We start from the raw sequence: 7587 nt of genomic DNA, 5'->3' as shown, positions 1-7587 counted from the left end.
AGGTCGCCACTTCCGGGATTTAAGGGGTACTGCATGCTGAACTCTAAATATCCATTCACACCACATGAATGAATTAAATGAGACTCTAATCTAACTCAATCTCATCACAATGCATGATATAAATGCTCAATTAACATGCAATCATAAACACAATCTCTTTCTATCATGCATGACATATTAACACTAACATGCATCTCAAAATAAACATTTGTTTAAAGTAACTCATAATTGTCAAGCATGGAATTTATGCATGTCATAGTCTAACTCAAAGCTATCATGCTAATCACATAACCTCTATAGCACTACGATAACAAGCAACGTGTAAAGGGTTTATTCACATCTAAAATTACTTATAACATCCCTTACCTCAAGTGCGGATCTGTACTTTCACCAAGAGTGAGTCTCAAGATGCTCTAACAGTAGGATCTGGTAATTAAAGCAATATATTTGAATTAATCACAAAACCTCTTACTAAAATTACCAAAATACCCTTCCCGAATCTTATTAAATAAACCACAGTTTCTGTATTACTATTTTGACTGAAGTTCATAGACCAATGTATTCCTCTCTTTAATACAAATCCAACGCACCAAACCTCGCTCGATTCCGAGTTCGGAGTGCGAAGATATGTCCATTTTACTGAAATGGATCTCACGGATCCAAATGGATCTCTTGGCACATTTCGGATTTTGGGCCATATCGAGACTATTTTCTGATCCAATCCTGATTTGGATCCAAACCCTGTCTGTTTGGATTCCGATCCTCCTCATAACTGGATCCAAAACTGCTAGTTGGATCCAGAAAGTCTGATTGGGTCTGAATCGGTTCGACCCGAACCGGTCCACCCAACAAACTTGGGTCTGAACCGGTTCACCCAAACTGGATTGGGTCTGAACCGGTCCACCCATTCGGTTTGGGTCTGAACCGGTTCGACCCGAACCGGTTCACCCAACTGGTTCGGGTCTGAACCGGTTCGACCCGAACCGATCCATCAAACCGGTTTGGGTCTGAACCGGCTCACCCAACTGGTTCGGGTCTGAACCGGTTCGACCCGAACCGATTCACCACAAACATTTTTTTTTTTTTTTTTTAAAAGGGACTCGGTCTGGGCGCAACCCAGACCGGTGGGCTCGGTCTGGGTCGCACCCAGACCGACCCGGTTCGGTCCGGGTGACCGGACCGAACCGGTCCATCGATAAAAGGGGCTGTGCCCCTTCCAAAAACAGTGCAGAGGGTCGGCCCCTGCCGACCCTCTCTCTGCACTCCCTGTTTGGGCCAGCCTCCGGGGTCGGCCAATGGCGTCAGCCGGTCGCCGGGGCCGGCCATCGGAGTCGGCTGCCGTAGGGGCTGGCCGACCCCTCCCTCTTTCTCTGTCTGCCCTTTTTTTTTTTTTTTTCTAACAGCAACTCGCCGGCAGCAATGGCTGCCGGCCCCCTTTTTCTTCGACGGAAAAAGAAGAACGAAGAAGGAGATGGGGGAAGGGCTTACCTCGTCGCCGCTGCCGCCGCCGCCGTCGCCGGTAAGTCCTCTCTCTCTCTTTTTCTCCCCCTTCACTCTCTGTCTCTCTCCCTCTGCCGCTCGATTGGGTGCGGTGGAGGGAGGCTGCGTGAGGGTTTTTATAACCCTCACGCAGGGTGAGGATAACCCTCACCCTCCCGTGGATTTCGGGGGTGAGGCTTATCCTCCCCCCTCCGTTACGCGGTTTCCCCTTTGGGGAAACCGCAGTTACCAATTTTTTTTTTTTTTTTTTTTTTTTTTTTTAACTTATCCCCTTCGGCGACTTTGCCGGAGGGGGTTTTACAATTCTACCCCCCTTAAAAGAAGATTCGTCCCGAATCTTACCTGGAAACAAGTGTGGAAATTGCTCGCGGATATCAGATTCACGCTCCCAAGTAGCCTCCTTATTGTTGTGATGGCTCCACTTGACCAAAACCAAAGATAACTCCTGGTTTCTGAGCTTTTGCACTTTCTTGTCCAGGATTTCGATGGGTATTTCCCTCATACTCAAATCATCTTGCAAATCTAATACAGTCTCAACTGTATCCAATATATGAGAGGGATCTGACACGTACTTCCGCAACATGGAGACATGAAACACGTTATGAATTCGGGATAAGGAAGGAGGTAGGGCTAACCGGTATGCTGCCTGACCAACCTTCGCAAGTATCTCGAAAGGTCCAATATATCTAGGGTTCAACTTTCCTCTTCGACCAAAACGCATTACGCCCTTAAACGGAGATATCTTTAAAAACACGTGATCACCTTGCTCAAATTCTAACTCACGACGTCTTTTATCCGCATAACTCTTCTGACGACTTTGTGCTGTGAGGAGACGCTCTCGAATGAATCTCACTTGATCTGTCATTCGTTGAACCATCTCTGGCCCTAACAAACTTCTTTCTCCGACTTCATCCCAACACAAGGGAGTTCGACATCGTCGGCCATACAATGCCTCAAATGGAGCCATGCCTATACTTGCTTGAAAGCTGTTGTTGTAGGCAAACTCCATTAATGGCAAAATGTCATTCCACGAGTCGCTATACTCCAAACTACATGCCCGGAGCATGTCCTCAAGGGTCTGGATGGTTCGCTCTGACTGACCATCTGACTGAGGGTGAAAAGCTGTACTCATTTTTAATTGTGTCCCCATAGCTTCTTGAAAACTTTGCCAAAATCGTGATGTAAACTTCGAGTCTCTATCTGAGACAATTGAATCAGGTACTCCATGAAGTCTCACGATCTCTCTAATGAATAATTGAGCCAATTGATCACACGAGTGAGTTGTCTTACAAACTAAAAAGTGTGCTGACTTAGTTAGCCTGTCGACAATCACCCACACAGAATCCATCCCATTCTTCGTCTTAGGAAGCCCCGAGACGAAGTCCATTGATATATCTGCCCACTTCCACTCGGGTATGGGGAGTGGTTGCAAAAGACCGCCTGGTCTTTGGTGCTCAATCTTCACCTGCTGACAAACTAGACATTTGCTCACAAACTCAGCAATGTCTTTCTTCATACCATTCCACCAAAACGTATCTTTCAGATCTCGGTACATTTTGGTGCTACCGGGATGAATGGCATATCTAGAATGATATGCCTCTTCCAGCAACAGATTTCTAAGTTGATCATTCGTGGGAATGCACACTCTCTGACGAAATCTAATAAGTCCTTGATCATCAATATTGAATTCCGATTCTGCATTTTCTGAAATCTTCTTTCTTATTTGCATTACTTCTGGGTCTAAGGGTTGTTTTTCCCTAATCTGGTCCCACAATTCTGACTTCAATGTGGTCTGCACAAATAATAATCGTCCTGATAAGCATTGAGCTTCTGCCTTCAGATGAGCCATCGAGGAGAATAATTCCCAATTTGCAAGTCTAGCTAGAGCTCCTGTCTTTCTGCTAAGAGCATCAGCGACCACATTCGCCTTACCCGAATGGTATTTTAGCTCAAAATCATAATCTTTCAGAAATTCTAACCATCTTCTTTGCCTCAAGTTCAAATCTTTCTGAGAAAACAGATACTTAAGGCTTTGATGGTCGGTAAAGACCTCAAATTGTTCGCCATAGAGGTAGTGCCTCCATATCTTAAGGGCAAAAACTACCGCTGCTAACTCCAGATCATGCGTCGGGTAGTTGACTTCATGTGTTTTGAGCTGACGAGATGCATAAGCTATCACCTTTCCGTGTTGCATCAGAACACAACCCAAACCTTTGTGAGAGGCATCACTATAAATAGTGAAACCTCCAGATCCAGAAGGTAAGACCAACACTGGAGCAGTGGTCAAACGCTTCTTTATCTCCTGAAAACTTTGCTCGCATTTCTCATTCCACTCAAACTTTACATCTTTCTTTGTGAGTTTCGTCATAGGAGCCGCTAACAACGAGAATCCTTCAACGAATCTCCGATAGTACCCAGCTAAACCCAAAAAGCTGCGAATCTCAGTAGGATTCTTGGGTCTAGACCAATTGGTGACTGCTTCAATCTTTGCAGGGTCTACCATAATCCCGTCTTTAGAAACAATGTGTCCAAGGAATGACACTTGTTCTAACCAAAAAGCGCACTTGGAGAATTTGGCATAGAGCTTATGTTCTCTAAGTGTCTGCAAAACTATTCTCAGATGTTCTTCATGTTGCTTCTTTGAGGTAGAGTATATGAGGATGTCATCGACAAATACCACGACGAACTTATCCAAATAAGGTCTAAACACTCTATTCATCATGTCCATAAAGGCAGCTGGTGCGTTGGTCAGACCAAAAGGCATGACCATAAATTCATAATGGCCATATCTTGATCTGAATGCTGTCTTGGCCACATCTTCTTTCTTAATCCTCAATTGATGATAACCTGATCTCAAATCCAACTTTGAGAAGCATGTCGCTCCTTGCAGTTGATCGAACAAATCGTCAATTCTCGGCAAAGGGTACTTATTCTTTATGGTTACTGCATTCAATTGACGATAGTCTATACACATACGCAGTGATCCGTCCTTCTTCTTCACAAATAAAATTGGAGCGCCCCAAGGAGATACTGAAGGTCGAATAAATCCTTTCTCCAATAACTCTTGTATTTGCTCCTTGAGTTCCTTGAGTTCTGCAGGGCCCATCCGATAGGGAGCCTTCGAAATGGGTGTTGTTCCCGGAACTAGATCGATTTGAAACTCAGTCTCCCGATCAGGAGGAAGACCTGGAAGATCTTCTGGAAAGACATCATCATATTCACAGACTATGTCTACATCTGATATTGAGAGATCTTCTTTCTCTTCGGTTTTTATGTACGCCAGGAATCCCATGCATCCCTTCTCGATATAATTATTGGCCTTTAAACACGATATGATAGTCGGCTTATGTAACTTTCTAACACCCTGGTATGTGAATGTTGGAGTATGGGGTATCTGAAAGCTGACACACTTTCTTCTACAATCGATAGTGGCATGATGGTCCGACAATCAGTCCATGCCCCGAACCACATCTAGATCTTTGAAGTCGAGTTGCAACAAATTCACAGGCAACTCTCGATCTTTAATTACTACAGCGCAATTAGGATACACAGTATCCACAATAGTGGTTTCTCCTATCGGGGTCTCTATTAAGTAAGAAACACCCAATCGAGAAGGTGTCACTGACAACCGTTTCCCAAAAGTTGAAATGGTAAAACTATGTGTAGCTATAGAGTCAAACAATCCATGTGCTACATTAAATTAATAACGTAATAGGCTTCTTATTTGATTCATTTATACTCGTATAAAAATTCTATCACATATTAACGATTACGCCACTCAATTACTCAAAATATTTTATTTTATTTTATTGCTCATCCAAGCACACATAAATAAAATATTACTAAAAAGAATACAGCGCAGAATAATGGATAATCGAACTAGACTAAATAAAGCTAAGCATCCCTAAATTCATCGTCATGTTACTCTTTGACTACTCAACAGTTTGGTTCTCTCTTTAAACCAATTCGCGTCTGCTAAGGGTGGGTCATAGAAGGAGCATTCAAGTTATATAGGAGTAAAGTATGATCAATCGTGAGATCGTCAGGCATAAAAATGATACCCATATAATATAAGAGTAAAGTGAGAGGTTGGGTAGGTGAGGCAAGATCAATAGTGAGATCTTCATTTTTGCCTCTCTCTCACAATTTCTCGATGTTGCTCATCCCTAAACTAGTCTTGGGATGCTTCTATTTGCTTATACAACAAATCATATTGTGTCTATGGCCTGAATTATTCATCTCCTATTTTCTTCAGCAATAAACTCCACGATCAGATTTATAATTCCTCAATTGGTTGCACTCATGACAGTCACCTAAATGGCTCGGAACATAAGTTGTGCCCTTGCACTAGTCATACAAAACCCTCCCTGAAACGCAAAGTTTGCGCTAAGGGATGCTCTCCTTGTAACTCCTTATCGAGCCATCATCTAATCTCTCATCATCTGACAACGTACTGACCGAACTGTCTTACTGTGGGATTGGTGAGTCTCACGCCCATAGGGCTATGACTATTGCCCGAAAGTAGTGTCAATGTAGTCATGTCGATACGTATCTCTTCTCCTAGATATGATGTAAATTGGTGATGGTCGTGATGTAAAATCTATAACTATTTGTGACATGTTTGTCATGACTTAGGTAGTCATCACCATTGCAGTGATGAACACCTTTCTCCCTCTGACGGAAGGCTCAGCAAGGTCTTGAGCCCTTGGGTCTTCGTGGTTTCCTCATTCGCTAGCTATTTCTAATTACACAATAATTTAATCACTAACGTGTATTATACAAGCAGAGACTTACATCTTGTCATTGAGTCTTATTACGAATGATGAACAGTTTTTTTCTGTGTAAACCTGGCTTTGATACCACTTTGTAACACCCCGATCTGGGACCTCAGGAGTCCGAGTTCGGTTGGTATTACTTCCCAGAGGGAAGAGTGCAAAGCTTACACAGTGAAAACGTGGCTAAAAAAAAACTTTTTATTTCATTCTCATAAATCAAACTTTTTCTTACAATTGTTCATCATTCATAATAACTAAAACAATTACATCTTATTCAATGACAAGGAAAGTAGAAATATACCACTGCTCTGCTGGAGACTGAAAAAGAACTGCTCACAAGCGACTGATTTAATACCTGGAACCTACAGTTGTAATTAAACACAAATGGGGGTGAGTCTACAACCCAGTAAGAGATAATCATAAGTAAATAAACAATTTACAACTGTAGTGGGCTCTAAGCCCCTAGTCTTATTTTAATTCTCGATACACCACACATGTTTGTCTATTTTAATTTCCCCCATTATCATTCTCAATTACTCTCTTTCACACAACTATCACTAGGTTGGCTATACCGGTAATAGCCATCTATGGGCGTAGCAACCCTGTAGAACACCCCAATTCTACATGTTGGCCAGACAATGAACCATACACTCCCAGTGGTCCCCAGACCACTAGGCACTGCAGTGAACCACCACGGGGACCCCACCGGTAGCTAGCCGGGGGATCAAGCTCTCAATCTCGGCATGGTTCATGCTACATCCTAAACATGATGGTTATTAACCATCCATGGTCCTCTAGAGTCTCAAACCAGTGTGAGTGAAATCCTAAGTCATAACCAAGTTCACACATTGAACAATATTCTCAAATTCAAAGTTCACTCGTTCCCTCACGAGTGGTGTCATGACTAATCACAACAATCTCATTCTCAATCTCATGATGACGTTAGGACTCACACCGCTCTCACTTAGCATGCAATGATGTAGTGTCTCTACATCATTAAATCACCGGCGGCCCACTCTCCATGGAGGCTGCACTCTGGCCGCGAACCAGGTAGCCCTTGCCACAGGTCGCCACTTCCGGGATTTAAGGGGTACTGCATGCTGAACTCTAAATATCCATTCACACCACATGAATGAATTAAATGAGACTCTAATCTAACTCAATCTCATCACAATGCATGATATAAATGCTCAATTAACATGCAATCATAAACACAATCTCTTTCTATCATGCATGACATATTAACACTAACATGCATCTCAAAATAAACATTTGTTTAAAGTAACTCATAATTGTCAAGCATGGAATTTAT

Source organism: Nuphar pumila, chromosome 3 (assembly GCF_984573655.1).
Source record: "Nuphar pumila chromosome 3, dmNupPumi1.hap1.1, whole genome shotgun sequence".
Lineage (NCBI taxonomy): Eukaryota > Viridiplantae > Streptophyta > Magnoliopsida > Nymphaeales > Nymphaeaceae > Nuphar > Nuphar pumila.
Note: the sequence above shows the minus strand (reverse complement) of the source record.